This window comes from Schistocerca cancellata, chromosome 5, assembly GCF_023864275.1.
Source record: "Schistocerca cancellata isolate TAMUIC-IGC-003103 chromosome 5, iqSchCanc2.1, whole genome shotgun sequence".
Lineage (NCBI taxonomy): Eukaryota > Metazoa > Arthropoda > Insecta > Orthoptera > Acrididae > Schistocerca > Schistocerca cancellata.
This window is the reverse complement of record NC_064630.1, coordinates 174,341,872-174,367,376: the sequence shown is the minus strand read 5'-3', so window position 1 is coordinate 174,367,376 and position 25,505 is coordinate 174,341,872. Positions and strand designations below refer to the sequence as shown.

Genomic DNA, 25,505 nt, shown 5'->3' with positions numbered 1-25,505 from the left:
TGACTAGAAGAAGGGATCAGTTGGTAGGGCATGTTTTGAGGCATCAAGGGATCACCAATTTAGTATTGGAGGACAGCGTGGAGGGTAAAAATCGTAGAGGAAGACCAAGAGATGAATACACTAAGCAGATTCAGAGGGATGTAGGTTGCAATAGGTACTGGGAGATGAAGAAGCTTGCACAGGATAGAGTAGCATGGAGAGCTGCATCAAACCAGTCTCAGGACTGAAGACCACAACAACAACGGGGACTAAATTGAAGATTATGGTGTAGACTGAAATTTAGATAAGATGTAATTATTTTTGATTAATATATACTAATGGTAAAAAACGTAACACCAAAAAATGTTACTACAGAGTAATGAAATTTCGGGAATACATTAATGTAGTATTTAAGAGATTATCATTGGAAGGTAATAGGTTAATTTAAGTGCGAGAAATGTCGATGCACATGTGAACTGCTGGTACATTATTAACCATTGTAACTGCCAGAATACTGAATGAAAGCATGCAAATGTGCATGCATTGTGTTGTACAGGTGCCAGATCTCAGTTTGTGGGCTGTAGTTTCATATTTGTTGCACTTGGTCGGTGAATACAGGTGCAGTTACTGCTATTTGTGGATGATGCTGGAGTTGTCATCCAAAGGTGTCCCACATGTGCTAGACTGGAGACAGATCTGGTAATCGAGCAGGCCAAGGCAAGATGTCGACACGCTGTAAGGCACGTTTGGTTCCAACAGCGGTATTTGGGCTACAGTTACGCAGTTAGAAAAATACCACCTGGAATGCTGTTCAGTAATGGCAGCACAACAGGTCGAATTACCAGATTTACTTACAAATTTGCAGTCAGCGTGCGTGGGATAACCACGACAGTGCTTCTGCTTTCTTACGAAATCGCACCCCAGACCATACGTTTCTGTGTAGGTCCAGTGTGTCTAGCATGCACACAGGTTGGTTGCAGCCCCTCAACTGTCGCCCTCCTAACCACCATAAGATCATCACTGGCACCGAGGCAGAACAAGCTTTCGTCGGAAAACACAACTCACCTCCACCCTGTTACCCAATGAGCTCTCGCTTGACACCATTGAAGTCGCAAAAGGCGGTGATTTGTGATCAGTGGAATGCATGGTACAGAGTGCCTATCTCGAAGCTGTCCACGAAATAACCGATCTGCAACAGTTCGTTGGGTCGCCGTGGTGTCAACTGCTGCTGCAGATGTAGTACAAGATAGCGGAGCCGTACGCCAAACAAGATGGCCTTCCCTCTCGGTACGGCCACGTGGTCGTCCGGAGCCCAGTCTTCTTGCGACCGTACATTCTCGTGTCCACCGCTGCCAGCAACGGTGTACTGTGGCTACATTCCTGCCCAGTTTTCCTGCAGTATCGCTGAAGGCACATCCAGCTTCTCGTAGCTCTATTACACGATCTCTTTCAAACTCAGTGAGATGTTGATAATGGCATTTTTGTCGCTTTATAGGCGATCTAGGCTACCATCATCTCACCACGTACAACTCAAAGTCAATTAAATCTCACGACCGTTACAGCATATATTTAAAGATGACCTGATTTCCATTCTCATAGTGCTGCTACTAGTACCACCCTTACGTGACTGGCGCGAAATTTCAACAGGAATCATCTTTCGGATGTAGAAACACGGCTACCAGCTCCTTCTTGGGTGTTGCGATTTTTTTTCCGTCAGTGTATTTCGGGATCTTTGGGATATCACTTTGTATTTAGTGGTCACAGTACGAACATGGCAATTGAATCTCAATGTAGACAAGTGTAATGTTCTACGAATACACAGAAAGATAGATCCCTTATCATTTAGCTACAAAATAGCAGGTCAGCAACTGGAAGCAGTTAATTCCATAAATTATCTGGGAGTACGCATTAGGAGTGATTTAAAATGGAATGATCATATAAAGTTAATCGTTGGTAAAGCAGATGCCAGACTGAGATTCACTGCAAGAATCCTAAGGAAATGCAATCCGAAAACAAAGGAAGTAGGTTACAGTACGCTTGTTCGCCCACTGCTTGAATACTGCTCAGCAGTGTGGGATCCGTACCAGATAGGGTTGATAGAAGAGAGAGAGAAGGTCCAACGGAGAGCAGCGCGCTTCGTTTCAGGATCATTTAGTAATCGCGAAAGCGTTACGGAGATGATAGATAAACTCCAGTGGAAGACTCTGCAAGAGAGACGTTCAGTAGCTCGGTACGGGCTTTTGTTGAAGTTTCGAGAACATACCTTCACCGAAGAGTCAAGCAGTATATTGCTCCCTCCTGCGTATATCTCGCGAAGAGACCATGAGGATAAAATCAGAGAGATTAGAGCCCACACAGAAGCATACCGACAATCCGTCTTTCCACGAACAATATGAGACTGGAATAGAAGGGAGAACCGATGGAGGTACTCAAGGTACCCTCCGCCACACACCGTCTGGTGGCTTGTGGAGTATGGATGTAGATGTAGAACATCGACCCTTTTGCCGATGCTGGACGCAACTGCACAGAGGTAGTGGCGCTACGTTACAGACAATGAATGCCTTTCAAGAGATTAGAAGCATGCAGCGATGGTTATTAGTTACGTAAGACATTGTAACTACAGAAAGGTACTGGCTTTTCTAATAAAGACCTCATCTGCTACTTAGTATGTTACAGGTGTCAAGACGTGCTGTCAATGAAAAAAGAATTTGTACGAAGGCAGTGACCTTAGATTCCAGTATGTGAGACCTACGTTTCAAGCTGATACGCTGCGTATGTAGTTTACGGACGAGCTACTTCAGACTCGCCAACAGCTGTCCAGTGCCGAGCGGTACTGAAATATTTAGTCGTCGCCCTCACACGTTCCGCCGCCAATTACCGACACCTCCTTCGCAATTAGGAAATTGCGCAAAAATCTGCGCCGCTTTCACAAGCCACGTTTCTGCGAAAATCGATGGCGGCACGCTGGTCGAACAATGCGGTCGCCCGTGGACGCGTTGTGCTGCGTCTTCGTTACCACGGCCACCTAACACCACTGTCTGCTTATTCGCGTCCCGCGAGCAAACAACGGCACGACACATCCACTGCTGAAGTGCTTAGTAATTACTTCATTAGCAATGCGCATTAGCTGATTACGTTTCGAAGCGCAGTACTAAAATATAAACGTATTCAGACACTACTTGCACCTGTATTACACGCGCCGGGCACCTGTATTACACGTGGCGGACCGGTCGAATGTAACGGAAGCAAAGAATAAAACATAAAATCCAAGGGGGAAAAAAAGGAACCGCTGTACATGTTTCTAGCGGTTACTACCGTTACAAGCTCCCTCTCTTCGTGTAAACAGAGGGAACAATTATGAAACTATTTCAGCAGCTACACAGTTTTTTTCCAAAGTTAAACACCATGGAGGAAGTTTATTTTTTATTTTTTTTTAAGTTAAGGAGTGAGGAGTGACACCTCAAAGTGAGGCCTTCTGCTCTGCTTCCTATTCAGCGTACACATTAGCATGCATTCAAGCCATTGCTCGCGTTTTCCCCGAGTTAAAAAAAAGTCCGTTGTTTCTACGTAGAGACTGCCCATAAAGCCAAGCAAATTTCAACAGCAGGTGGAAATGAGAAACGCGGACGAACTTCTGGCGTATTCTACGTGAGTGTAACAACCGCCATATTCTCCTGTGAACTCTCGTAAAGTCAATCTTCACAGTTTCACGCGAACCACACGAGTACGACGCAACAGCGCACAGGAAAACTCATTTCAAACACACAATATGACCTCGCTGGTAGATTTTCCGCCTACTAGATTTTCATTAATTCTGATTTCGCTGTTCCGCATAATTATCTTTGCTCTGGAATGACAGTACTCCTCAGAGTTCTATTCGACGAATAGCAAATATGAGAAAAGGACTATTCCTTCAATGCTGGACCTACAATTTAAAATATTTATTAGGCTGCTATTGAAACTAAGATTAAACATTTTTGGTAGAGGCAGTCAGAAGAAAACAGAAGATTAGCGTTTTATGTTGCACCAACATGGATATTTTTCGAAACGTAGCATAAGACGAGATAGATAACAGATGTTACAGAAAATCGACTGCGGCTGTTTTTGAAAGATCATCCAAAATTTCACCTGAAGTGATTTCGGGAAACCATTGAAATCCTAAATCAGGATTGTCAAACAGCGATTTAAAATACACTGATCCCTAATACTGAACACAGATCCTTTGATATTCGCTGCTAATAAGCTAGGATTTGAAGAACAAGAAACTCACAAAACGGACATGTAAGGTAAAGTATAATCAATACGGATTCCTCTTCATCTCGTGTGAGAGACAGCTCAGTAATGTATGAGAGAAAGTCTGTTGTCTCTTTGAATACCTACACACAAATACTTCATTCTGACAGAAAATAATTTGTTTTCCGATGTGGCTGTTCTGGATGCTGGGACCTAAATACAGGGCTATTACAAATGATTGAAGCGATTTCATAAATTCACTGTAGCTCTATTCATTGACATATGGTCACGACACACTACAGATACGTAGAAAAACTCATAAAGTTTTGTTAGGCTGAAGCCGCACTTCAGGTTTCTGCCGCCAGAGCGCTCGACAGCGCAGTGAGACAAAATGGCGACAGGAGCTGAGAAAGCGTATGTCGTGCTTGAAATGCACTCACATCAGTCAGTCATAACAGTGCAACGACACTTCAGGACGAAGTTCAACAAAGATCCACCAACTGCTAACTCCATTCGGCGATGGTATGCGCAGTTTAAAGCTTCTGGATGCCTCTGTAAGGGGAAATCAACGGGTCGGCCTGCAGTGAGCGAAGAAACGGTTGAACGCGTGCGGGCAAGTTTCACGCGTAGCCCGCGGAAGTCGACGAATAAAGCAAGCAGGGAGCTAAACGTACCACAGCCGACGGTTTGGAAAATCTTACGGAAAAGGCTAAAGCAGAAGCCTTACCGTTTACAATTGCTACAAGCGCTGACACTCGATGACAAAGTCAAACGCTTTGAATTTTCGGCGCGGTTGCAACAGCTCATGGAAGAGGATGCGTTCAGTGCGAAACTTGTTTTCAGTGATGAAGCAACATTTTTTCTTAATGGTGAAGTGAACAGACACAATGTGCGAATCTGGGCGGTAGAGAATCCTCACGCATTCGTGCATTGATGGGGACATGCTGCGCCGAGTGTGGGAGGAACTTGATTATTGGCTTGATGTCTGCCGAATCACTAAAGGGGCACATATCGAACATTTGTGAATGCCTAAAAAAACTTTTTGAGTTTTTGTATGTGTGTGCAAAGCATTGTGAAAATATCTCAAATAATAAAGTTATTGTAGAGCTGTGAAATCGCTTCAATCATTTGTAATAACCCTGTATATACAGTTCATCGGTACCCCTTGTTACATATTGACAACTTTTGAAACGTGACGGAAAGACCTCTCAAATAACTTGACAAGTAATTCAGATCCGTCTCCGTACTCACTCCACAAAACAAGTAACATAACCGGATTATCAAATGTATGTAGACTGATGTGAAACTGCGAAAGGGGGTCAGCTGGGCAATAACATCATACTAAATGTTTGTTAACAGACGACCTAAATGATTTTAATGTCTGAAAGACAAAGCTCTAATGGTTCAAATGGCTCTGAGCACTATGCGACTTAACTTCTTAGGTCATCAGTCGCCTAGAACTTAGAACTAATTAAACCTAACTAACCTAAGGACATCATATACATCCATGCCCGAGGCAGGATTCGAACCTGCGATCGTAGCGGTCGCTCGGCTCCAGATTGTAGCGCCTAGAACCGCACGGCCACTCCGGCCGGCAAAGAGAAAGCTTTCGTTATCTATGACAACAAGTTCTTCACAGTGGCACTCCCTGATAATGTATTGTTCAAATTTCATATACCCTTCCTTACTGCACATTGACCATTAGCTAAAATAACTGTTACTGCCTTAGCGAAAAAACAAAACAAAAAAAAAAAAAAAACACTTCTGCGGTAAGGGAGGAGCGCGCGATGGCGACTAGCCGTTATGTCATATGGTGTCAAAAAAATGGTTCAAATGGCTCTGAGCACTATGGGACTTAACAGCTATGGTCATCAGTCCCCTAGAACTTAGAACTACTTAAACCTAACTAACCTAAGGACAGCACACAACACCCAGCCATCATGAGGCAGAGAAAATCCCTGAACCCGCCGGGAATCGAACCCGGGAACCCGGGCGTGGGAAGCGAGAACGCTACCGCACGACCACGAGATGTGGGCTCATATGGTTTCATTTGGGCGTGGGGTCAGCAGATCGGCCTCACGAGCGAGGTCTGCTCTGAACATTCAGCAGCGTCTTGGAGCCGCTGCTTCTGATGGAAGGAAGCTCCTCGATTAGCCTCATGAGGCTGAACCTTCCAACAAGGAAAAATCCCTGGTAGGAAGAGGAATGAAACAATGGAGGAAAATAATATACAAGATGCGAAAGGAAGCCAGCAGTATAAGATAGCTTCGGGATTACACACTGAAACGCCAAAGAAACTGGTATGGGCATGCGAAATCAAATACAGAAAACAGAACACGGCGCTGCCGTCGCCTAAGCCTGTATAAGAAAACAAGAGTCTGGCGCAGCTGTTAGATCGATTACTGTTGTTACAATGGCAGGTTATCAAGATTTAAGTGAGTCTGAAAGTGGTGATATAGTTGGCGCATAAACGATGGGACGCAGCATCTCCGAGGTAACGACGATGTGAGGATTTCCCCGTACGACCATTTCACGAGTGTACCGTGAATATCAGATTTCCAGTAAAACATCAAATCTCCGACATCGCTGCGGCCGAAAAAGATCCTACAAGAACGGGACCACCGACGACTGAAGAGAATTGTTCACCGTGACAGAAGTGCAAACCTTCCGCCAATTGCTGCAGATTTCAGTGCTGGGGCCATCTACAACAGTCAGCGTGCGAACCATTCAACGAAACATCAACGATATGGGCTTTCGGAGGCGAAGGCCCATTCGTGTACCCTTGATGACTGCACGACACAAAGCTTTACGTCCCTCCTGGATCCGTCAACACCGACATTGGACTATTGATGACTTGAAACATGTTGCCTGGTCGGACGTGTCTCGTTTCAAATTATATCGAGCGGATGGACGTATACAGGTGTGGAGACAACCGCAGCTATCTATGGACCTTGCATGTCAGCAGGGGACTGTTCAAGCTGGTGGAGGATCTGGAACGGTGTGGGGCATGTGCAGTTAGAGTGGTATGGGACCCCTGATACGTCTAGATACTACTCTGGTGACATCCTGTCTTATCACCGGCATCCATTCATATCTATTGCGCATTCCGACGGACTTGGGCAATTCCAGCAGGACAGTGCGACACCCCAGACGTCCAGAATTCCTACAGAGTGGCTACATTCTGAGTTTAAACAATACCGCTGGCCACCAAACTCCCCAGACATGAACTTCATTGCGCGTATCTCGGGTGCCTTGCAACGTGCTGTTCAGAAGAGATCTCCACCCCTTCGTACTCTTACGGATTCATGGACAGCCCTGCAGCATTCGTGGTGTGAATTCCCTCCAGCACTATTTCAGACATTAGTCGGGTCCATACGACGTCGTGTTGCGGCACTTCTGCGTGCTCGCGGGGGCCCTACACAATATTAGGCAGGTGTACCAGATTCTTTGGCTCCTCAGTGTACCAAAGAATACAGAAATAGACACAATGAAGTAATAGGAGAAGAAAAAGAATACTGGAAAATTAAACGATGAAAGTCATCCACTGTGTTATAATAGTTTATTTCGAAGGACATCTTCATCCGACTAGGGAAGTACCTTCAGTGCCAATACTAAGACTTGATCTTTGATATACTTCGATACGCTACTACAGATAGCTCCAAGATGAAACCACGTGTTTTTTGAGATTACAGCCAGATGCGGCTGAACGCCAGAACTTTAAAAACCGGAGGCGGCTGTGCGCGCACGTGTTGGCCGCCAGATGCGTACCGCGACAGGGACAGCTTTGGGTAAGCGGCGGCGGCAATGCTCGAGTCGCTTGACTGAGCAGACGACACAATTCAGTCTCTGTGATTGGCGGAAAACGATTGTATGAGAAATACTACGGCTGCCATATAGCGGCAGGTAAAGGGGTGATTTCTGCCGGCAGCTGAAAAAACCAGGTATCGCGAGGCCGTTGGAGAGGAAGGCGTGACTTGCTAACCGCCATGGCGGAAACGAGGCATCTTTGTAGACCACTATGGTCTAAAACCCGATCTGCCCAAATCATCACCCGGCTCCCGATATGTTTCAGCGTGAAACAATACTCATCCGACCACATGTCGTTCTTACATTGCTTTTTAGTCTAGGTTTTATGGTTTCAGCACCACGTTTTCGCGTTACAGGCATTTCCATCACTATTGAGTGGGTTTTGAATTACAGTTCGCCCTTCAATTCCCTGCTTACGGAGCTCCGTTCATAATGGTTTGGTGCTGACAGGGTTCGCAAGTGCGACATCCAGCGCTGGAGTGGCTTCTGCTGTCGTCCTCTTTTACTTTTCATCACAATCTTCTTCAATGACTGTCCATAACGATCAATCAACACACATTTTCGCCCGCGCTGTGATTTAGAGGATGACGTTTTTCCAGTTTCTCTGTATGCGGTATAAATCTTTGATATGGTGCCTCTTGAACACCATAACGTTAGGTTACGGGAGCACCCACCATACGAGCGTCAACAAGTTGCCCCCCATCGAATTCACTTTGCTTGACATGACGCACTCACGACTTCACACAACAATGTTCTGATGGCGACTGACAGGGCACTGGGCAGGTGCCGTTTGTGGTTAGACACATCTAGCGTAATCTGCAGCATTGCCTAGCATCTGCGTTTTTCGCGGTGTTTCCACGCTTCTGTTCAACCCCTGTATCTATGAGCTGCGAGTAAGACATGACCTGAAGTGTTCAGGATTCTTCAAAGTACGAGATAGTGGAACTGTGAAATTACCTCTCGTTGGTGGCAAAAAAAAAAAAAAAAAAAAAAAAAAAAAAATAGATTTTTGGGGAAAATTCTTTGTGGACTTTCCGTCAGCTAGCGACTGTTAGCGTGTGTAATAATTTTCGCATATTGGACAGAGTTTAACTTAGAATCTCGCAACGAGATGGCGTGAGCTGGTCTTAAAATACTTTCACGCCAGTTAGCTAGTGTGGAACTAGAAGTCTGAACACGAGCGGTTGGACTTCGAATAAATTTAGTAGTTAACCGAAGCTACACGATAATTAACGCGGTGCGCTGCTCTGGTGAACAAATTATAGAAGTATTAGTTACGTCATTGTGATAATGCAACCGTAAAAGGGAATCAATAAACTACATTTATTCTTAAACCGAAACCCAAGTAAGTTGAGAACATTCTCTGAATTTTGTCATCGCACATTTAAACACTGCCGGTATTTTTGTATTAACCATTGAACAGTAAGTACGAAAATTAATAGGGTCCTGCCACTGATGCCTTGGTTGTCCCCTAGATGATAACGAATTCAAATAACGTAAAGCAAATGCGCTACCGGAAACTCTCAAAATGACAGTTACTTAATATTTACTGTACTACTGCATCTTCTAAATGTATATTCACTAATAAAACAAGCTATGTAACACATTAGATGGATTTAATCGTTTAATTTTTAATTCGTTCCAATAATAATAAAATAAAACAACCAAAGATAGAGTAGAGTGAATACTACAATTACTTCCAATGTTTTGCTTTGACATGTAAAAGTCATTATGCCTACCACAAGACAGAAAATCAGTTGTTGGAAGAACTTACACTACACACAAGACATAATTTCGAATACGATCACATACAAGGTATGTACAGATTTTGGTGGCTTAGTGAAGTACTCTACCAGTCCGGTTACTAGTTTGAAAGCGCTTAGTTACTGACAGTGATTGTGTTCAGATACCGGTAAATCAGGTGCATTATATCAGCAGTACATTAACGCCAGACGTTTCCTATAGTACCGACGTTATTTCCATGAAGAAGATGCAATATTTCAAGGTGACAGCACAACGCTCCATCCTGAGTTATTCTGCTGCGCCTATACGGTGTAACACTGAACAGTAGAATCTTCCTTGCATTAATAATTTTTGTGTAAATTACGAATATTCTTGACAAGACCGACTACTCAACTGTTTTAGTTCCAACACTGGCGGCCGCGCTGACTGTAGGATGCCCTGTCTTGTGTCCGCGCCACGAGCAGAAGCGCTCTTGAAGTTCAGCCCATCACACTCGGTGGCGTATGCAGCTTGTGCAACTTCTGGTGCTCTTCTGCTTGCTTAATTTCTCTTTTTCTCTGCATCACAGACGCACTTCTTGCGTCTGTTGGTTAAGAACATGCCTTTTCTAATTACAAGTATTTCGGTGACTGACAATAAAGGAAGGAAGAAAGATCACATTTATTCGCCCCGTCGTTATCAGTCATTAGAGACAGAGCACAAGCTTCTTGAACGGTGGGGAAGCAAATCGGCAGAACCCTTTCAAAGGAACCATCGCGGCATTTGCCTGGAGCGATATAAGGAAATCACGGACAAGAAATCTGGATAGCTGGACGCGGACTTGAACCATTTCCTCGCGAATGCGATAGCAGTGTGCTAACCATTGCGCCACCTCGCTCGGTGACTGAACACTGAACACAGACGCTGTCTAAGAGGGGCGGGGGGGGGGGGGGGGGGGGGGAAGGTTGAATGTTATTTGTGCCAAACATTTTCCGAATGAGTAAGTGAAGTGCGAAAGATGCTGAAAAGTAATGCCCTTGATTTCACCCTCTGCCGCTAGAGGGCTCCGCAATATGGCGTGTAACATGGCTGTGTAATACACTATATCATCAAAAGTATCCGGACACCCCTAAAAACCTACGTTCTTCATATTAGCTGCATTGTGCTGCCACTTACTGCCAGGTACTCCACATTAGCGACCTTACTAGTCATTAGACATAGTGAGAGAGCAGAACGGGGCGATCCGCCGTACTCACGGACTTCGAACGTGGTCAGGTGTGAGTGATCGGGTGTCGCTTGAGTCGTACGTCTGTACGTGAGGTTTACACACGCCTAAACATCTTTAGTTGAAACGTGAAGGGACACGTTCAGCACAAAAGCGTACAGGCCGACTTCGCCTGTTGACTGACAGAGCGCCGACAGTTGAATGGGGTCATAATGTGTAACAGGCAGACATGTATCCAGACCATCACAAAGGAATTCCAAGCTGCATCAGGATCCACTGCAGTTACTATGACAGTTAGGCAGGAGGTGAGAAAACTTGGATTTCATGATCGAACAGCTGCTCATAAGCGACACATCATGGCGGTAAATGCCAAACGACATCTCGCTTGGTACAGGGAGCGTAAACATTGGACGATTGAACAGTGGAAAAAAGTTGTGTGGAGTGACGAATCACAGTACACAATGTGGCGATCCAATGGCAGGGTGTGGGTATAGCGAAGCCCTGTGAACGTCATTTGCCAGCGTGTGTAGTGCCAACAGTAAAATTCCGAGGCGGTGGTGTTATGGTGTGCTCGTGTTAGTCATGGAGGGGACTTGCACCCCTTGTTGTTTTGTGTGGCACTATCACAGCAGAGGTCTAGATTGATGTTTTACACCTTCTTGCATTCCACTGTTGAAGAGCAATTCGGGGGTGGCGATTGCATCTTTCAACACGACCGAGCACCTGTTCATAATGCACGGCCTGTGGCGGAGTGGTTACAAGACCTTAAGATCCTCGTAATGGACTGGTCTGCACAGAGTCCTGACCTGAGTGCCGTAGAACACCTTTGGTACGTTTTGTAACGCCGACTTCGTGCCAGGCCTCACCGACCGACATCGGTACCACTCCTCAGTGTAGCACTCCGTGAAGAATGGGCTGCCTTACAGCACCTGATTGAACGTATGCCTGCGAGAGTGGAAGCTGTCATCAAGGCTAAGGGTGGGCCAACACCATACTGAATTCCAGCATTACCGATGGAGGGCGCCACGGACTTTTATGTCATTTTCTGTCGCCAGGTGTCCGGATACTTTTGATCACATAGAGTATGTCAGAAAACTAAAAGCACGAATTCGATGAGTTTGTTCACACATCGAGCACCTTCTTCTTCAGCGTGACAATGCCAGACACGCACGAGCACTGCGAAATCTGGAACAGTCCGACTCCTTGGGTTCCTTGTCATCGATCATCCTCCGTACAATGCTGAATTGGCCCTTCCGAGTTTCATCTACTTCTAAAACTTAAGAACACCTTCGAGGACTTCACTTTGATAGTGATGACATGGTGTAAGAAGATGTGAGGTTTCGGCTTCGACAACGAAGTCACATTCTACAGTGACGGTATCAAAAACTGGTCTCTCGTTGGCAGAAATGTGTATGTCGCCAGGTTGACTATAGTGAGAAGTAAATATGCAGACATGACGAATAAAGATGTAAAATGCTGATAAAGTTTTTATTATTTAAAAAGCTTTAAGAGTTTTCACATAAAAAACTCGGATGCATTATTTTTCAGCACGCTCTTGTACGTCAGTGTGTTCAGTGGTGTGTTTCACGAGATTTTTCAATGTTTCAAGAAATTCTTTTGGGTAGTTTGTAACATAGTAATTTGTATATCCATTCTGTAATGAATTATTGTATTTGGAGTTGACACGATTTTAACATATTTTTCGCCTAAAGCAACGCAATTTTTTGTCACACTTTAACTTAAAATGCTAGAAGCAGTTAACAGTAATATCATAAATGTAATAGGCGTGCTACCTAACATTAGATTTCTACATGTCTTACATCTCCAAGTACACTCCTCAAGTCAACTTACTTTGTTGACGAGAGACACAGACGTGTGATGAAGAGCAAACAGCAGTGTATACTGATGTATATCGATTTTTTCCTAGTGGAGTTTGTAAGGATAGAAAGACGTAATTTGTTTAATAAAGAGGCGAATGAAAAATGTTCGAAACATTGTATTTTGTAGCGGAAATCAGTATCACGTTGAAAATACAACTGTTGTATAACGCGTGAAAAATAATTACTTTTCGCTGCGATGAGCAAGATGTGTCAGTATCATTTATTATAAACCTATTGGGAGAACATGGTTGAGTAATTTAGACTTGTTTTCTGAAATAAAATATTTCTGTGTCTGGGCACGTCTAAGAAACTTCATTACGTGTGTCTTCCTAACCATTAAGAAACCTTACGTCCACATTCCACACTGTGATCCTGTCAGAGTATTTTAGAGTTTCAGGAAAGCAAATCTGTCTGGAGAAAAGTTAAGGCACGGCGTACAAATTGAAATAACAACTAGCATATCTGGCATATTGGAAGCTCGCACGGGGAACCTTATTGTTTCCAAGTTTCTGGATTTGCAGCCGAGTTGCTGTTATGCAAGGAAAATGACAATATTCAGACGACTCCAAAGCCAGAAACTTAGGTTCGTATCAGAAGTTGTGTTGCCGCTACTGGTAATACAGCTCCAGTCATCTGTACTAACTGAATATATGACTCAGCTGTAGTACTGTGCATCTGTTACTACACGAGGTAGACAATACTTTCTTGCAGTTAAATACTGATAGTTTTTCACGCAGACCTATCGTCATGCATGTGTTTTTGACACGGGAGGTAGAAAAGGTCTGAAATCCGATCCTTCGTGATATTAACGTGATGTGTGTTGTACGGTAAGAAAATAATGCAATGAAAACTTGTTACAGGTAACGGAGCGTTCTTATGTGGAGCATTAAATATGAACTTATTAAATGTTGTGTGAAATACATATTCCCTAGTATTTTTATTCCACATATTTTATGTTCTCGGCCCAGCGAAGTACAGCAGCGTAAACTGTGATCTCCGTCCAGTCATTCCGATTTAGGTCGTGTATGACGTGTCTAAATCGCTCCAGGCAAACAACATGATGGTTACTTTGAAAAGACCACTACTCATTTCCTTATCCCTCCTTATCTTATCCGAACTTATGCCACGTGTCTAATTATCTCGATGTAAGGGGGAAGTTAAACCCAAATCACACGATGACCTCCTCTCTATGACCTACGGAGTGAAACACTGTTTCTAATCTAATTCCAAAAATGTACTTTTGCAGCCTGAAACAAGTGTCTGCCAAAAATAATCATGCAGTTTCTTCTTGAGATACGTTGTCTAGGAGATTTAGAATGAAGGTTAGTTGGTTACAACAATACTTCAGTAGAGAGTAGGCTTTTATGTGGAACTCACCAGGTGCTTGAGAGTCGCGAGACAGATCGTTCCGTTGCTCTCACCTGCGGTACCTGAAACAAATACGAGTATGTGGCATAAATAGGGAATGCACACGCAGCACGTAAGCAGCAAGACGCGGTCGATAAGATTAGCGTGGCCGCCGCCTTTGTGCTCCTCGACTTGGCGTCGCCGTCGCCGCCGGCAGCGTCCTCTACTAATTTCATTGCGACCGGGGGTTACATCATACCATTAGCATCAGTGTTTAATGCATGCGCACTGTGCGCGCGCTTCGCCGATCCTCCATAATGCAGGCGCGCCCGCGCGCGCGTCTAAAATAATCTAAACTGCATGTAATGCCGTTTCATTTTCTTTGTGCATACTTCATCCAGTCCCTGAAATATTCCTCAGCCAGCCTCTTGTTACCCCGAGAGGAGAGCGCGGCGCATCAAAATTTCAACAAATATTTCATGAACTTTCGGCCGGCTCTACTCAATTCAATTGTAATCTTGTGCCTGCTCCGGTCGTGCAATATTGAAGAATCGGCCATTTACAAATTACAGCGCGCCACTACTTAGAACTACCGGGGCCCCTGTGAGTCAAGGAAACGGACAGTCCCACTGTTTGATAAACATGCACCCATTAATTTCGTGGCCAGCCTATGTGGAGGGCCTTTTTTCCTATCTTCCAGCCGGAATGGAGGACGAAGTTGGCCGCCGTTGCCGCACGACTCGGAGATTTATGAAGCTCGCCACTAATGCCGGTCTTAGTTCAGCGATATTTGCCGATACGTCCTAGATTACAGTCTGACGCAAGCCGGTGGTAACTCTTGGTGGATGGAAACTTCGGCGTGATTTTGTGTCGTGTACGTGCCGTCACGCAAGTAGTTAGTTCCTCTGTGGTCTGTGACACAGTCACTTGTTTAACAATTCTAACTGGTCGAGGCTTCCGGTTTACAATTACAAAACCAAATAATTCCGTAACAGTGGAATACTTGCCTTATTCGCACGGGATAGTTGAAATGCAAACATTTGCTGTTTTTGAACTTTTATTTTAACTGCACTACGGAGTTACGCAATGAAACTCTCGCAATACCCTACACATTTTTATTTAGATATAAACAAGAGGAATGCGAGTAATCTTTAAAGGAAGCGTACCCAACCCTTTAACGAACATTTTCCGGTATGCGTTATATAATTTAGCATCAAATTATAGTCAGATAATTAGTTTGTATTCGTCAGCAAGAAATCCGGTCTTTTTGCTTTTTATCGTTTCATTTACCATTTTTCGACTCTGAAATGTGACATCCATAAGCTTCTACAAGATCCACAATTAGTTGAAAAGTGATTTAAATCTTGTCAAAAAAGGTGCACTTGCTGTGTCATTGTGGGTTTACTGTGTGTTACCTGTAACAAATTTTCAGTACATTATTTTCGTACCACACACCTCACATTTGTTTATATCGCGAAGGATCGGATTTCAAACCTTTTCAAACATGTGGCAAAAACACATGCATGACGATAGGTCTGCGTGAAAAACTATCAGTATTTAACTACAGCGAAGTTTTTTTAAAATCGTGTAGTACCAGATGTACAGAACTACGGTTGAATCATATACACAATCAGTACAGATGACTGTAGCTGAATTAGCAGTAGGGGCAACACAACTTCTAATATGATACCCAAGTTTCTGGCTTTGCATTCGATTTAATAACGTCATTTTCCTTCCACAACAGGAACTCGGCTGCAAATCCAGAAACTTGGAAACGATATGGTTCCCCGTGCGAGCTTCCAATACGCCAAATATGCTAGTTGTTATTTCAATTTGTACGCCGTGCGTTAACTTTTCTCCAGACAAATTTGCTTTTCTGATAACTCTAAAATACTCTGACAGGGTCACAGTTCGGAATGTGGGCATAAGGTTTCTTAATGGATAGGAAGACACACGTAATGAAGTTTCTTATACGTGCCCAGACACAGAAATATTTTGTTTCAGAAAACAAGTCGAAATAGCTCAACCATGTTCTCCCAATAGGCTTATAATGAATGGTACTGACACAGCTTGTTCATCGCAGCCAAAAGTCTGATTTCCACTACAAAAACAATGTTTCGAACATTTTTCAATCGCCTCTTTATTAAACAAATTACGTCTTTCTACTCTTACAAACTGCCCTAAAAAAACCGTTACACATCAGTATACACTGCTGTTTGCTCTTCTTCACACGTCTGTGTCTCTCACTGATCCCTCTGTCTTCACCTGTTTCTATCCTGTTCCTTGACTCATCTCAGGTATTAGATATAACCCACTGATTTTCTAGGCGTGGTTTAACACCTTTACGAATAAGTTTCACATTCCATACAAAACAGAAACTTATAACTGACGTAAGTATTGATACATTACTTCATCACATCATCACATGAATTCCGTGCAAGATCCTCCGTCATCATATTTCTTGGCATTTATGGGTATTTCGTTCCACTGAGTTAAACATTCTTTATGGTCTGATTTTCTGTACTATGTTCATCACTCCGGTATAAAACACATGCACGTCCTGTGCGATCGTTTCTGAGAATATTTCGATTGATTTTTGCAATAAGAGACGTGCAAAATGTAATCGCATTACAAGCAGTGTTTCCTATTGCTACGTAATCGTGAAATATTTATTTTGTGTTCAATGTTCATCTGCAGCGCTCATGACTGTATCTAGGAGAAAAAAGTTGATGTCGCACCTAGATGCAACTTAACGGGGCATATTGTCTTCTCCCTGTTGGCTAATCTGAACCAAATGCAGCCAACTAACTAACTTCTGGCATCTCAGCAAAATTATGGAAAATGATGCCAACGGTTACCTTTATCCTGCAAAACATAAATGCTTGAAGAGAAGATCCGTAAAAGAAGTAAGCAGACACATAAATGAATTTTTTATTTCATTTGCAATCACCTCACATTTATCCGTATGACTCACTTATAGACAATACACAGTACGCTGTACTTAAAACAAACCAACCATGGCCGGCCAGGATAGCCGAGCGGTTCTAGGCGCTACAGTCTGGAACCGCGCGACCGCTACGGTCGCAGGTTCGAATCCTGCCTCGGGCATGGATGTGTGTGATGTCCCTAGGTTAGTTAGGTTTAAGTAGTTCTAGGTTCTAGGAACTGATGACCTCAGAAGTTAAGTCCCATAGTGCTCAGAGCCATTTGAACCATTTGCCAAACCAACCATGCTCAGTATTCTGCCAACCACTTTGAAGTTTGATTAGAGCGAGAAAATACAACATCGGTTATACAAATACACGATTCAAGTACTTAACACTGAGATCTTTGCGGATTTTTACTTTTGGATCCGGTATTATCATTATCATTACTTACATACGGTTGGAGATCTTATATGATAGCATGTGTCACATTTCCAGAAGGTTATAACGAATGATTAGTATTAACGTGTTATGTTCTGAATTTAATATAAAAATGTCTCAAGCCTGTTAAAATTATGTTCCTTAGATATTTCGTAAGGTCAAAAACGTTCAAATAGTTGACTGCGATTTTTCAATACCTTATCGTGATACTTTTAGTTATTTCAGCGTTCACGAAACGTTCATAAAATATCTCGAACTTCCCGAATATAGTGTTATTTTCCATACTTGCAAGAGAAATTTTTCATGCGCTGCATCCAGGAAGCCTGGTTTGTCAGATACAGGTCATCTACGATCTGCGAACATCGAACTGTATATCGTTCTGGAAATTAAATCGTCAGTACCTACCGCTTATCTTATGAGAGCGAAGAGGAGTTTCTCAGTCTGGCAGATACATGACGTTCTTATAAAATATTTTTTCAATTTTCTGTACACAACTCAGTTAATAACTTAAGAGTCAACCTGAATTGCGGAATAGTTATGTTTGTTCAGCTTTTGAAACAGAGCCTTGTTGTTTGTGTTAGCTCAAATGGATAAACTGGAAATGGAAATATGTCCAAAGTTAGCGAAGATTTATAAAAGTCTGTCGCTTCAAAAATTAACAAATGGGCGAGTGCTTCAAATGGTCTACTTGCTTTTGTTGTAGATGATCCATGTTAAAAATACACGAAATCTGCACTCACAATTATTACATCGAAAAAATGTACAGTATGGTACTGGACGATCGGTGATTAAATAACTTATATATGATGCAGCCGAAGTCATTAATTTATCAGAAGTATAATACGGGAATTTGTACACGAAGAACTAAATACAGGAAATGTTTATGGACAACTGGCTTCCATTTGTTTTAATTCTGGCCAAAAATAAACGCGAAAGAAATTTCTCAGCAAAGTTTTCACGTCTTCAAAGAAATCCAACTTATGATTCTTCAGTTTCTCCCGGTGTACTTCATGACGAAAGAGTTCACGGGCGAATAGTCGGGTGTTAGTGCCCACCGGGCACCCGTGAACTCTTTCGTCAAATCGAACTGTTTTTGTGAGTCAGTGTATTACTGTAGATGAAACGCCGATCCACTATTTTAAATCAAAACCGAAACAACAATCAAAAGTAGGTGAAAGCCGATACACTGGACAAAAATCCGTAAGTGGATTTCATCCGCCAGCAAATTTGTGGCTAGTGCTTTCGGAGTTCCTCCTGTTGATTACCCTGTATGCAATAAATAACAATTGGTAAATAATACGTAAGTCATGCGGATCAAGTGGGTGAAAAACCACGTGGCAGTGGTACTGGACTGCAAAGGCAAGAAGCTATTCTTTCACCACAATAATCTTTAAACAAGAGAATGAATACCTGAAAAATGCTGGATAGGTCAGCTAGTTGTTCACAATGCAATGAAGAGGCTGTTGACTGCCGTAGATGGGTATTTTGCGGGGCTTCTACAAAACATAAGGAATCTGCTCACTGGAATACTGTTCGATCAGGTGCACTGAGATGGAAGGGGGCTATTTCGAAAAATTAGCTCATTTTTGGCCTATGAAACACGGTCTTATCTCGGAAAGCCGAGAGATTTTCTTCTTGTCATTGTATGTGAACAACCCGTGTACACGTGTCAATGAAGCTATCAGTGAAAACGCACAAGTGATAACAGCAGTCGATCTCTCCATGTATCACTCCTGAATGGGACAGGAAGGTGCAACATTATACCGGTACAGCTTGCGCTCTCTGATTTGGAGAATCAGAAGTAGATACAGGATACGCAATCACGTAATACCGTCGCTGTTTGTCATGCCAGTTAGCTCAGGTACGCACGGATTTTTTTTCCCTTAAGGGGGCACATACATTCGATACCTACAGTGCTAAATCTGCATTATTGATGACCCATTATCTCAGAACCTTTGGCAGATAGAGATACAAAATTTTTGGGAAGAATAGTTTCACTCCTGTTCTGATTACTGAAACAGAATCATAATACACAGACAAATAATTAGTTAGTTTTTTTAAATTAATGTTCAATTTTTTTTAAATCCATTTTCGCTTTTTGTAAGTAAAAAACCATTCTATGTAGAAATGTTTTGCTGGTTCTGTAGAAGTATACTAAGAGGTAAAATAGTGTAACATTAGATATACGTATCTGTAATAGTTCCTGAGATAACGAGTCAATTATTTAAAAAACGGCCATTGTCAGGAAATCAAGTTTAAAGGTTTCATTTGATATTAACTCACATATGGAGGCATGCCAGCACAAACGGCCAGGCCCATAATCAGCATTATCTGGATTCGGTACTTTATTATGCTACAAACTTAAATGCGTCTTTCTTTTACTGCCTCTTGCTTCTTTAGTCATTTCCTCTGCTGCAAGCTGGGCTGTCATGAACTTAAGTTGATCCAATCGCTGGAAGGCTTGCTTGCAGTGTGTTGGATCCTGGAGCGATACCAAATTGCCCTAGTACCCAAATCTTCCCTTATTACCATCATTAAACGTTATCACAGCGTCACAAACATCCAAGCATAGAGTTTTCATTCCAACAAAGACTTTTTTGGTATGTGGATCCAAATGACATTATTGAATGACTCATTCGGGTTTTGCGTTCGACCATCGCGACACTGGGAAAGCAGGTCATGATGAGCTAACTCTCTACACACTGGTTTAATATCTTCCATCACTGCAGATGGCATGCTATTTTGTGCCTAAATTGTTCATCTGCACCCGCTGCCTGAACTTTGCGATACTTGCAAAAAAAAGGTTCAAATGGCTCTGAGCACTATGGGACTTAACATCTATGGTCATCAATCCCCTAGAAGTTAGAACTACTTAAACCTAACTAACCTAAGGACATCACACAACACCCAGTCATCACAAGGCAGAGAAAATCCCTGACCCCGCCGGGAATCGATACTTGCACCATGAATCAGCATCAGGTGGGCAAACTATGTACAGGTGTATCATCAGCAGATAATTTGTGGAGGAATGTAGCCCACACTGCTCTTTTCATCCCTTGTAGATCAAGTATATTGTTTCTTACTGGCATTCCATAAATTGCTGGAGTTCTTCAACGTTTTTGTCCGTATGTCTTCCTTCAACATTCAGTCTCCACAAAATGCAAGTGCAATACCGCCATTTGTGTTTACACACTGCATCCAACCTCTTAACACAAACATTAACATGAATTAAACGAACAAATAGCTCAAAACCATTGCCTTCTAGACTGTATAGTTCCCGATGTAGACATACATAATCAGTGCAGAATGACTGGATATTTTTACGCTTGCACTATTAACTTTGAAATAATAAAAACTATACTTCCAGTTTGAAATAATCGACAAATGACGTATCAAATTATTCAGAAGAGATCAAATATTATTAAGAGATAATAATCGGAAAATGTCAATTTTTGACCAATTTCAACATGCGTACCTTAATTCCGAAACCACAATTTTTTTCTAGACAGTCCCAAAACATTACATAAGGATTTCACTCCAAATGATTTCGTTTAGTTAATTTCAGAATAGGGTAGGACGGCAGAGCAGCGGGGACGAAGCGGCCGAATGCCGTGAGGCGTGCGGACAGAGCGCGGTAGTGGGAAAAGGCCAAGGGTAGCACTCCCAGCCAGGAGTGGTCCTGCAAGAGACGGGGACCAACGCCAAGATGATCTGGCGACTTTAAAGCGCTGTATTGAAATTATCGAATATTGAATACAATAGTCAAAACAGCCTACAGTTGAGCTACAGAGAAGATACGGCCGTCATTAAAATCGGCGGAAGCTCTAGAATTCAATAAACTATCATGATATTTGTACGACACTTAATAAATAAACATTTAACTATAGTAGTTAAATATTTATTTACGTATAACAGAGCAATAAACATAAGCAGAAATGTTACTAATACATATGACACATCAACAGATAGGCCACGACTTCAGTTATACGACGAGCATGTATGGCTGTGCGATATTCACGAAATTAAATTGTTGAATTATTTATAATATTTAATTCACTGTACCAAAACAAACAATTCCCCACATGCAAACTATCAGTTATCTTCAGCATGGTGACACCGCAGTGGGAGTGTAATGTAATAATTTATATAAAACCTCCGTTAAGCTGTGCAAGAATTACGAAATGCTCTTTGGGTCACGCAGTGTAGAAGTGGCGGGTAGAACAGAGGCATGCACTAGACTGTTTCTGCGACTTCCTATCAGGGCGAATGCAAATTAATAAACTGAAAAGATAAAACGTGCATGTTAAGCGACGAGACAAAATGTAATTTACGTAGATTTATGAATATGTTTATTAAATATGCATAACGTATACAAATCAGTATAAAAGGGTATTATCTCGAGAAGGTGGCTCAGACTAGGTAAAGTAGCAGTCTTGAGTGCAGTGGTCGGCATTGTGACCAAGTACTTGAATAAGCTAGCAGTGTGTGCGTCACGGTCTTTGGCCTCGTCTTGGTGGGTAAACTCGGTAAGACGGGAGCCTCGGTTGTCTACCCACTCTGTTAAATTTGCTCAGTATCGCCGTATTACGAACTCAACGCGCTTTCTATGACACCGATTGGAGGATTATAGTATTCCATGAGCGACAAATAAAAATGACAGCAGTGACTGAATTACCTTGGTCCTTTAGTGAGGCTTTTTGTGGAATTTCTGCGAACATTGCGCATTATTACTAGTACTGTCATTTATGTTTCGTTGTCCTCGATGGTGAGTGTTCATCGGAGGTGAGAATATCATCTGGAGTGCCCCAGGGAAGTGTGGTAGATCCACTGTTGTTTTCTATCTACATAAATGGTCTTTTGGATAGGGTGGATAGCAATGTGCGGCTGTTTGCTGATGATGCTGTGGTGTACGGGAAGGTGTCGTCGTTGAGTGACTGTAGGAGGATACAAGATGACTTGGACAGGATTTGTGATTGGTGTAAAGAATGGCAGCTAACTCTAAATATAGATAAATTTAAATTAATGCATATGAATAGGAAAAAGAATCCCGTAATGTTTGAATACTCCATTAGTAGTGTAGCGCTTGACACAGTCACGTCGAATAAATATTAGGGCGTAACACTGCAGAGCGATATGAAGTGGGACAAGCATGTAATGGCAGTTGTGGGGAAAGCGGATAGTCGTCTTCGGTTCATTGGTAGAATTTTGGGAAGATGTGGTTCATCTGTAAAGGAGACCGCTTATAAAACACTAATACGACCTATTCTTGAGTACTGCTCGAGCGTTTGCGATCCCTATCAGATCGGATTGAGGGAGGACATAGAAGCAATTCAGAGGCGGGCTGCTGGATTTGTTACAGGTAGGTTTGATCAACACGCGAGTGTTACGGAAATGCTTCAGGAACTCAGGTGGGAGTCTCTGGAGGAAAGGAGGCGTTCTTTTCGTAAATCGCTACTGAGGAAATTTAGAGAACCAGCATTTGAGGCTGACTGCAGTACAATTTTACTGTCGCCAACTTATATTTCGCGGAAAGACCACAAAGATAAGATAAGAGAGATTAGGGCTCGTACACAGGCATATAGGCAGTCATTTTTCTCTCGTTCTGTTTGGGAGTGGAACAGGGAGAGAAGATGCTAGTTGTGATACGAGGTACCCTCCGCCACGCACCGCATGGTGGATTGCGGAGTATATATGTAGATGTAGATATAGATGTGCTAGGAATAGTGAGTGCAGATAGCGTTGTAGACTTTGGAACATCGCTCTTCTTGCTTTGCTTTGCTCGGTCGATTAATTTACTTAACTAAGTGCAATAAATCCATTTAGAGTTGTATGGCCACCTTTTTGTATTTGTTTATTATTCTTTTACTTGTAATAAACTTACGAGCTGAATTTAAAGTCGTGCATTAGATTACATCATTATCCTTCGGGCTCCAGTATCTCATTTCATGTATTTGCGAATCTGATTTGCAGTACATAATGGACCCCTTACATAGAGTAGAGCCAGAGTTACAGAAGGTTGCGTGCTCTTGCCCAGTCACTGCATATTGCTATTGACGGGACCTCAGTGAGCACGAACTTGGTTTGCTCATCCGAAATAAGAGCCCAGTTATCTTCCAACTTATTCCTCTCCCAACAAATGCTCTCCAATCTATTCCTGTAATTTTGAATAGAAATATTCATAATTTGGATTTGCAGCTCCTTGTGTTTTTCGTGTTTGCAGTTAAAATTTATGGTTGTCAGGTCCGCCAGTTACGCAAAACACCGTTTTTCTCATCAACATCGTTTGGTTTCAGATGAAAAGCTACCTGTAAGGAATAATACACAAGTGGTCTTGCAAAACCATGCAAACTGGATGTAAGGTATTAACTTAAAAAAAATTGTTGTTTGAACTAAATACACTCCTGGAAATTGAAATAAGAACACCGTGAATTCATTGTCCCAGGAAGGGGAAACTTTATTGACACATTCCTGGGGTCAGTTACATCACATGATCACACTGACAGAACCACAGGCACATAGACACAGGCAACAGAGCATGCACAATGTCGGCACTAGTACAGTGTATATCCACCTTTCGCAGCAATGCAGGCTGCTATTCTCCCATGGAGACGATCGTAGAGATGCTGGATGTAGTCCTGTGGAACGGCTTGCCATGCCATTTCCACCTGGCGCCTCAGTTGGACCAGCGTTCGTGCTGGACGTGCAGACCGCGTGAGACGACGCTTCATCCAGTCCCAAACATGCTCAATGGGGGACAGATCCGGAGATCTTGCTGGCCAGGGTAGTTGACTTACACCTTCTAGAGCACGTTGGGTGGCACGGGATACATGCGGACGTGCATTGTCCTGTTGGAACAGCAAGTTCCCTTGCCGGTCTAGGAATTGTAGAACGATGGGTTCGATGACGGTTTGGATGTACCGTGCACTATTCAGTGTCCCCTCGACGATCACCAGTGGTGTACGGCCAGTGTAGGAGATCGCTCCCCACACCATGATGCCGGGTGTTGGCCCTGTGTGCCTCGGTCGTATGCAGTCCTGATTGTGGCGCTCACCTGCACGGCGCCAAACACGCATACGACCATCATTGGCACCAAGGCAGAAGCGACTCTCATCGCTGAAGACGACACGTCTCCATTCGTCCCTCCATTCACGCCTGTCGCGACACCACTGGAGGCGGGCTGCACGATGTTGGGGCGTGAGCGGAAGACGGCCTAACGGTGTGCGGGACCGTAGCCCAGCTTCATGGAGACGGTTGCGAATGGTCCTCGCCGATACCCCAGGAGCAACAGTGTCCCTAATTTGCTGGGAAGTGGCGGTGCGGTGCCCTACGGCACTGCGTAGAATCCTACGGTCTTGGCGTGCATCCGTGCGTCGCTGCGGTCCGGTCCCAGGTCGACGGGCACGTGCACCTTCCGCCGACCACTGGCGACAACATCGATGTACTGTGGAGACCTCACGCCCCACGTGTTGAGCAATTCGGCGGTACGTCCACCCGGCCTCCCGCATGCCCACTATACGCCCTCGCTCAAAGTCCGTCAACTGCGCATACGGTTCACGTCCACGCTGTCGCGGCATGCTACCAGTGTTAAAGACTGCGATGGAGCTCCGTATGCCACGGCAAACTGGCTGACACTGACGGCGGCGGTGCACAAATGCTGCGCAGCTAGCGCCATTCGACGGCCAACACCGCGGTTCCTGGTGTGTCCGCTGTGCCGTGCGTGTGATCATTGCTTGTACAGCCCTCTCGCAGTGTCCGGAGCAAGTATGGTGGGTCTAACACACCGGTGTCAATGTGTTCTTTTTTCCATTTCCAGGAGTGTATTTCCGTAATTTTGTACTCATTAAGTAAAAATGTTCACATTACAGATTAAATAAAACAGAAACCCATTGATGATGGCACAGAGGTGCTGATACATGCTCGGGAAGTTGTAAAAAATGGTGTTTCACA

The 25,505-nt window shown here is 43.4% G+C and overlaps 1 protein-coding gene across 7 annotated transcripts in view; it reads right to left on the bottom strand.

Moving 5' to 3' along the window:
- The window catches only part of LOC126189035 (protein bric-a-brac 1-like), a 1,796,149-nt gene that overhangs the window by 1,204,688 nt on the left and 565,956 nt on the right, over positions 1-25,505 (bottom strand). For all 7 annotated transcript variants that reach the window (XM_049930881.1, XM_049930880.1, XM_049930879.1 and 4 more), the window contains one exon: positions 14,224-14,276. The gene's annotated coding sequence lies outside the window, so the exon portion shown is untranslated. The remainder of the gene's footprint in view (positions 1-14,223; positions 14,277-25,505) is intronic.